The following is an 8,116-nucleotide window of genomic DNA, read 5'->3' on the forward strand; positions in this document are numbered from 1 at the left end:
TTGCCGCCAACCTCACGATACGTATCACGATACAGGGGTCACGATACGATACGTATCGCTATACATATGTATCCCAATACTTGATCTTCAAGGCGATACGTATCCCGATATTTCACATTCATTTACTTGCATTTTATAATAACAGTCATATGTATACCTAAAGGAGATGTTTATTACGCTGGATGACAAAAATGTTTTTGTTAGTAGCTCTTCTGGTTTACCACCAAGCAACACACGCCGGGAAAATTTATTAATAGACATGAGCCGATATGAGTAAAAATATCAAAGTATTAAAATTACAGCTCTAAAATGTGCTTATTTGAAATATTTGGGGAAATAAAAATATTTTTTTTTTCATGTAACACATTCTATTTCGTTTTTAAACAAAATATACGAAAATTGGTACATTAAGACACGTGCTATGTTAACTTTATAAGTAAATAAATGTTGATATTCCTTCTCTGCTTTCATTTTTCTTCGCAAGACACAGTGTCCAATCACTGGTGAGCTATTTTTGCATTAATTGAAGCCAATTAACTTCAAAGACGCTGCAGGTTTTTATTTTTTAGGTACAATGCAAGCCGCAAAGGCAAACGTCAACTGCCTATTCAAAGTTAACGAGCAATATCGATTCTGACGCCTGCGCATCGATACGTGTATCGTAATGAGGCCCGCAACGATATATTACCGTGTCGATTTGTTGAGCACACCCCTAAGCGAGACAAATATATGGAAACGTGAAAGGAATTAATAATTGGGTAAACACAATAGGAACATACAATTTTCAAGAATGTTCTTCACAGCCCAACGAGCAGTCATATGAGGACACTTGTAAACTTTCCTCAATTTTTGATATACAGTATCTAAGTGTCATGCCATTGAATGTCTGGCTCACAACTCATCGTGATGTGACATTTACTTCAGAGATGATGGGAGGGGGTGGATACAGAAGCGCATATAAAAACAGGATTACTAGCATACAAATACACAACATGCCATCTCTCAGTTGCTCTATTAGAATGCAAGACAAGGGAGGAACAAGTATGCGTGTGTCCTCATATTCTTTTAAAATTCGCAGGGATCCTAATTGTTGTCACTGCTATCACCTGGATCTCTCCCACTGTAACTGTAGTCAAACTAAACACTGTCAAAAAAAAAAAAAATCAAAACAGAAAAGCTAGCCAAAGAAGAAAATTCTGCACAGTCATGTCAGTCTTGCTTGATATGCGGCATCATAAAATGCAATAAATTATGACATCGCGACATTCATATTTAACATGAAATTCAGAATTCGCATTAGCAAGTTAGCAAGAAGGAACTCTGACTTTAAGTGTAACTGCTGTAACAAATCTTTGTTTTTGTTTTTTTTTGTTTTTGTTTTTTTTAAAGATGCTCTGTGAAAACAACTTCCAAGTATGCTAAAATATACACATAACTTTTCTGGGAATGTTGCTAAAAAAAAACAACAACTAACAAATATTTAAATATAGTGTAGTGCTACTGCTTAGTATTGTTACCTGACGTCACTTAACAATATGGCTAAACACAAATAAATAAATAAATAACCGCCTCAAAAAATACTTAGCTCTCCAAGTACAATTATTATGACTAACATTTACAGTAATTTTTCATTAAAAAAAACAAAAAAAACAACAAAAAAAAGATGCCGAGGTTTTACTCTTAAAAAGTATGTTCACTATTATAAATCATGGCAACATTATGCACATTTTGGATATTAAAACTGCACTTTAAAAGGGAAGTCAAGTCAAAAATGTTCTATACAAAAATATGTTCTATGTGTCCACCATTATAGTAAACACGGCATTCTGAATATGAATTAAGCAGCAAAAGCCGCTCGTTTTTTATGCATCTCAGGGGGCGGCCATTTTGTTACTTTCTGTCGACTGAAAATGACATCACAGAGCCAAAGACTCAGCTCACACGGCCAAATCCAGAAAACAGGTGTGCCGAAAAAAATTATAAAAATATAAAGTATAAAGTTTATCGGTAACGTGCATTGTTAAAAACTGTCAAAAGTATTAAGACAGCAAATATGAGCTTATTGTGGTGGTTTTGAGGTCATAGCTACTGTTAGCGTTGACAAGGATTTCCAACCTCCAAATGCATAAACTGCATACTTAATTTAGGAACACTTAGCAGGTTATGACATCTTGTGCTACTGGGTTATCATTTCATTTTTCCTCTCATACTTCAACCATTTAAACAAACAAACGGCTAAATGAACGGACAAGTGCTCAATGCAGGTGGTTTATGGACATTCAGCGCATAACAGCCAGCAGTGCAAGCAGCTAAGACAGTATATTTTTTTTTTTATACTGGTACATTTTTGTCTCATAACAAGGCTCATTGGTCCTAAAATTGAAAATTTCCATTAAACAGCACAGTAATGCAGCATCAGAGAGCAGATAAAGGGCCCATTTCATCGACCAAATCTATGATCTGTGCCTTGTTTTTAAAATTCATGGCCTTCTACAATCAATAGAAGCGCAGGACAAAGTATTCAGCGCGGAGCAAGCACGCTGATGAAAATTTCACGTAGGTGTCGTGTTGTTTAAGTGGTTTGTTTTGTATGTTTAAATACAGTGTACGGAACATCACCGTGGGAACGGGATGAATACTGACATCTGACAAGGTTGCTCTCTCGTCTGTGGAAATAATCACAGTCAATCAATAATACAGGAAACTGAATTTGTTATGTGGGAGGGCATATCACAAACAAGTCTTTTGCAGACACTTCCCACATATCACCCAAATAAATGTCATTTTGGGTGACATGGCTTCATGTTGTCATGCTGTACTTTTTCTCTCTGTGGTATATACTCCAGGGGTGTCAAACATAAGGCCCGCGGGCCGGATCAGGCTCGCAAAGGGGTTTAACCCGGCCCGCGAGATGATTTTGTAAAGTAAAAAATAATTTGTTATGTCAGACCAATTAATCAGCTGGCCACAATCAAAACATACATTTATAATTTCACAAGCAGTCCTCAGATGAGCAATGCAACTTGTATGGGGAATCGTCCTGGATGTCATTATTTTACACACAACTTAAAGTTACAGTTTGTTTATTTATTTGTATTTTTTAAATCATAGACCGACATAAACATGTTAAATACGACACAATTACTGGTAACAAAATAGATATGACAAGGATTAACATCCTTATAACATTAACTCATTTGCTCCCAAAAACGTGTAAATACGTTCTATTTTAAATATTAACAGTGCTCCAAAGACCTATTTATACGTTTATTTTTGTTTTGTTTTTTTATGATAGAGCATTTATGACGCAGCCTCTGAACTTAAGAGAACTGTTGAAGCAATGGTAGTTATTACAAAAACGGCTAGCAAGTGGCAGCAGAGTATAAGAGATCAATGAGGGCCCTGTTTCAACAAGCTGTTTCCCCCACAGTTTTAAACAGATTTGTGAATCATAACAAAACTTAGCTGTATTCTAATGCCAATTGCTGCAAAACGGAAACAGATAGAAATATACTTTTTTTTTCCTGATGAAATCCATGTTATTTTTTGGAACAGTATGATTCGAGTTGAGCTCCGTAATTTAGGGCTAGCCCACAAATAGTGAAAATCTGCATATAATTGATGGCAAAAGTTATAAACCATTATTTTACCGACCCGGCCCACTTGGTAATATATTTTCCTCCATGCGGCCCCTGAGCTAATATGAGTTTGACACCCCTGGTATACTCTATTCATTTATGTGAAAAGACAAAGTACTGTTCTAACAATATTAGCTGCATTTGGAAACTCAACACAGTAAATTCTGTAGAGTACATTTTAAATACATTTTACTTTAAGCAGAGTATTTGGTCGCACTAAACAGAGTAAAATTTACACTTGGAAGAGAGTAAAATATTCAGAGCAAATTTTGCTCAAATTATTTTTGTGTGCACGAGAGAATTTGCCTATCCTATGAAAAAAAAATATTAAAAATTCACTCAGAAATTCTAAGTAAATTTTGCAAGGAAATATTTTGACTGAATTTTATTAGTTTAAAAACAACAAAAAGTTACACAAGGGTTGAGCAATGAACTGACGACCTTCAGCTTTGGAGACTGCCACTCTACCACCTGAGCTATGCCACTTCTACTGTCTGCATATATCCAAAAAGGGCCTAAAAACATCATTTTTGGTCTCTTGGATTTACGAAGATTCCGGCTGACACGACCGATATAACACAGAGTGGCAGCTGCATAGCTCAAGGAGTAAGTAGATTGGCTGTTTTCTAACCTGAAGTTGTTTATTTCTCAACCCTTGAGTGACTTTTTTTTTTTTTATTTGTATTTTACTCTCTTACAAGTGTAAATTTTACTCTGTTTAGAGTGGGACCAAATAGACTCTGTTTACAGTAAAAAAAATTACTCTAGAATTTACCGTGAAGGGAAATATTATGCTAGTTTAAAAAAATACAGATCCTAATTGTATTTCCAGGGCTTTTGATTAAGTCTTGGTCGTACTGTATATGCAATATGTAGTCATTGAGGTTCTGAATCTGGGCCCATAAAAGAAGCTGAAACATGAATAACCGAGGGGGCGGGAAACAACTTTATCCTGTGAAATTTGAAATACGTATACCATTTTCATCAGTGACCTGTCAGAACAGAGGTCTTGTTGTCTACCATTAACCAAGCCCTGGCCAACCACCACTGAATATTAATGAAGCCCTCCCTGGATCATCAGCGACTGTGCATTTAATTCCCTGTCTGGATCTTGTAGGACACTGGCTTTGTGTGTCTGTGGCAATGTGTCTTTCCACTATGTCGAGAGTTTATGATGTTTTCCACCAGGGAAGACATCATCAAGTGAGGTCTGACAGACTCGGATTGAGATGATTGATATTCATATTAAACAACTGAGCTTGTCACTACGTGGGATCAAAGCATAATGATAATAAACCTGCACAATGGAGTAGTAAAGCATTTAACAAAAAAAATAAAAAAAATAAAGAGAGTACATGCATCGCCATTTAGTGACATGGCCACTTTATCAACAGGCAAGGCCGAGCCGAGCTTCCCACGGGAAAAGACACGACTCGATCGGCGCTATATGTGACGACAAAAGTGATTCGCGCTCAAATTCCCATCGCCCCCCCAACGGTGACAGTGCGTCAAAATGGACTATACGTGCGCAATGTGCCAAGTCACCATCACCCATGCAGAGCAGTGCGGATTGCGCACACACGAACATCCAAGATAGTCCGCAAACGTCTCACCGGGGGGGGAGCTTGACGGTGCTCAACATATGGCTTACCTTCAGAAAAACAGCGGCGCATTACCGGGGGATGACAAGCGCTGGTAACCGAGTTAAAGTCCCTTTAGTATCCTCTGGGGTTTGTAACTAGGCCATCTCTAGCGTGGACGTGGTTATTTCTCAGGAGGCATTCGCGCATCAGCACACCTTCCCGGGTTCCGTCCGGCGTTTTCCAACCCCCCAAAAAGAACAGCAGCCCCTTCTTCCTCCTCCTCCTGCTGCTCCCCCTCCACCTCCTCCTCTCATTCCGCTCAAGACAGCACGCGGATATGTTTAAAGATTGCACTTTTTTTGTTTTTTTTTCAAATTCAGACGAGAGAAATGATTCGCACCAACATAAAAAAACAAAAAAACAAAACAAATGGACGCGCAATGCAATGGCGTCAAAATTGCGCGTTGTGTGGCAATCAACGCCGGGTTCTGGGTGTCCTCTCTGATCCGATCATTATCCAGAATAGCGACAGGCCCACTTAAAAAAAAAAAATACTCACATCAGTCTGGCTTCATATGTGAAATAGACACCCCACCAAAAAAAAAAAAAAAAAAAAGCTCTTTTTTTTTTACGCGCTTGCGTGGGGTCTCTCTCTCTCGCTCTCTCTTACTCCCTCTCCTCTTCTCTCCCTCTCTCTCTATGGCACCGGATTTTCTGAAATACTGGATCACTGGCAATGTTCATGGCTTTATAATGCACATTATAAGGATGCGATGATTAGATGCTATACAACGAAAGAGGCTCTCAATCAACGCCGCCCCCCCTTCTTTCGCTCTCATAGGACACTGCTTCAATATTTCAAGCTCGTTGTCATGACGAGGAGGTCCGACGCATAACTCAGTGACTCTCTGCTGACGTCATCATGTGGAAAGCCGAAGTCATCATCGCAGGCTGTGTGTGTGTGTGGGGGGGTATTTTTACAGAATGGAGTTGCTTTGATTCAACAGCAATTTTTTATTTTATTTTTTTTTACTAGCATGAATGGTCATGTCACATGCATGGACTTTGACTATAGGCCACCACCCACCTCAAAGTCATTCAGAAGTAAGCATGAACTGATACTGAGTATTCTGACTCAGGATTGTTAAAGAGCCAATTTCATGATTCACAGCAAGCAAGTCATACAGGTCCTGGAGTAACAAAGCAACCCCAGACCATCACGTGTCCACCACCTTGTTGGCTGTTGGCTGCTGCTAGATGACATCACTTATGTGTGACACACTTTCAAACGTCATTATTCCGATTTGTATCAAAATAAATCTACTAAAAATCCCATTTAAAATCATCCCCAAAGACTCATGCATTAAATTAATTACCAAAGACTAAAACGAAGGACGTTTGCTATAATTAGAGTTAGTTTTAGTTAATTTTGAAAACATAAAATGTAGTTTCAGTTGCTTTTCGTTTTTTAAAAAGCATTTTCGTTTTTATTTTATTTCGGTAAAAATATTGTTTTTTGAATTTTAGTTTTAGTTAACTAAAATAACCTTTAATGGCACCAGTTTTTCGATACCCTCCCTTCTTACTTTGAACATCTCCAAACATTTTTGTTTTATTTATTTTATTTGAAATGTCTCAGATGCCATTGTTAGCATATGTCGCGGGCCAGTAAAAAATGGACGGCGGGCCGCAAATGGCCCCCGGGCCGTAGTCTGGACACCACTGCTTTAGATGCTGGATGAGATGTCGCTGTGTTCCTGACGTACTGTTCCATGTTGTCTCCATTTGTGGATAATGACCCTCGCCGTGGTTTGCTGGAGTTCTAAGCTTTTAGGAATGATTGCGTAACGATTCCCAACTGTTCTGTTCTTGAATTGATTTGGATCTTAGTATTGTTTTGCAGCTTTTTCAGATTTTTGGCCGACTTCATTTAGCTGAGTGTTCCAGAATATGTGATTGGTGGGGTGCAAGTAGATTTTGACCAATGGTCCAGGTATTTTTTGTTCCCTTTTTCCCCTTCACAAATTGGACAACATTTCTCTGAGGTGCACACACCGACAAAGCTTCATGTTGAAAGCTTTTCGTGCTTGGCAACAGTAACCAAGGCTGCCTTACATCCATCTTCTGATGTCTGTCATTTATTTTTTCAAGTAGTTTTTCAATGTATTATTTATTTGTCATCCTTTATATTTCAATCTAGTCGCTGCCTGCTACATAGAGAGATGAGACAGTTGTGGAACTTTGCAGATTTTCAACTCCTACGCCATACAATAAATACACATGACTGTCACTTGTAGTTTAAATGAAATTATACTTACTAATAGGGATGTAACGATATCCAAACGTCACAATATGATATTATCAAGATATGAAGCTCACAATACAATAATTATCACAATATTGTGGGGAGGTTGGCGATATTTAAAAAAGGTCACAATATTGTAAAAAAAAAAAAAAAAAAACTTAAAAAAAGCACAATATTGTGCTTTTGTACATAACTGAAATTATTATTATTATTATTATTATTATTATTATTATTATTATGTTATGTTGTTAAAGCACGCACACATCGAGTTTCTCCACATATTGACTTTATCCCTTCATCTGACAATTAGTGTAGATTTTCAGCATAGAAGGGCTAAAACATCCCTAATGAAAATTAAATTGCACAAAAAAAAAAAAAAACTAGCCACCAGAGGGTGCTCGAACTGCGGAAATGGAAACCAACCTAACTTTTTTTAACAGATGTGTTGCATTTAAATATCGTGAACATGACGATGATGATATTATGGCAGTTTTTAATATCACGATATCGCACTTATGGTTACATCCCTACTTACTAATATATTTTTAAGTGAGCAAATATTAAACTAGTTTTATAAATGATACATTTTG

General features: G+C 37.5%; 1 protein-coding gene across 2 annotated transcripts in view; it reads right to left on the minus strand.

Moving 5' to 3' along the window:
* Positions 1–5,922, minus strand: part of LOC144006023 (neuroligin-2-like) — a 66,941-nt gene extending 61,019 nt beyond the window's left edge. Inside the window, exon 1 of one of the 2 annotated variants that reach the window (XM_077504633.1) lies at positions 5,781–5,922. The gene's annotated coding sequence lies outside the window, so the exon portion shown is untranslated. Of the gene's footprint in view, positions 1–5,289; positions 5,451–5,780 lie in introns of those variants that run through there. The other variant, XM_077504632.1, reaches the window with a different exon arrangement.
* Positions 5,923–8,116: the final 2,194 nt, after the last annotated feature.

The sequence above is a fragment of the Festucalex cinctus genome, chromosome 18 (genome assembly GCF_051991245.1).
Source record: "Festucalex cinctus isolate MCC-2025b chromosome 18, RoL_Fcin_1.0, whole genome shotgun sequence".
NCBI classification, from domain to species: domain Eukaryota; kingdom Metazoa; phylum Chordata; class Actinopteri; order Syngnathiformes; family Syngnathidae; genus Festucalex; species Festucalex cinctus.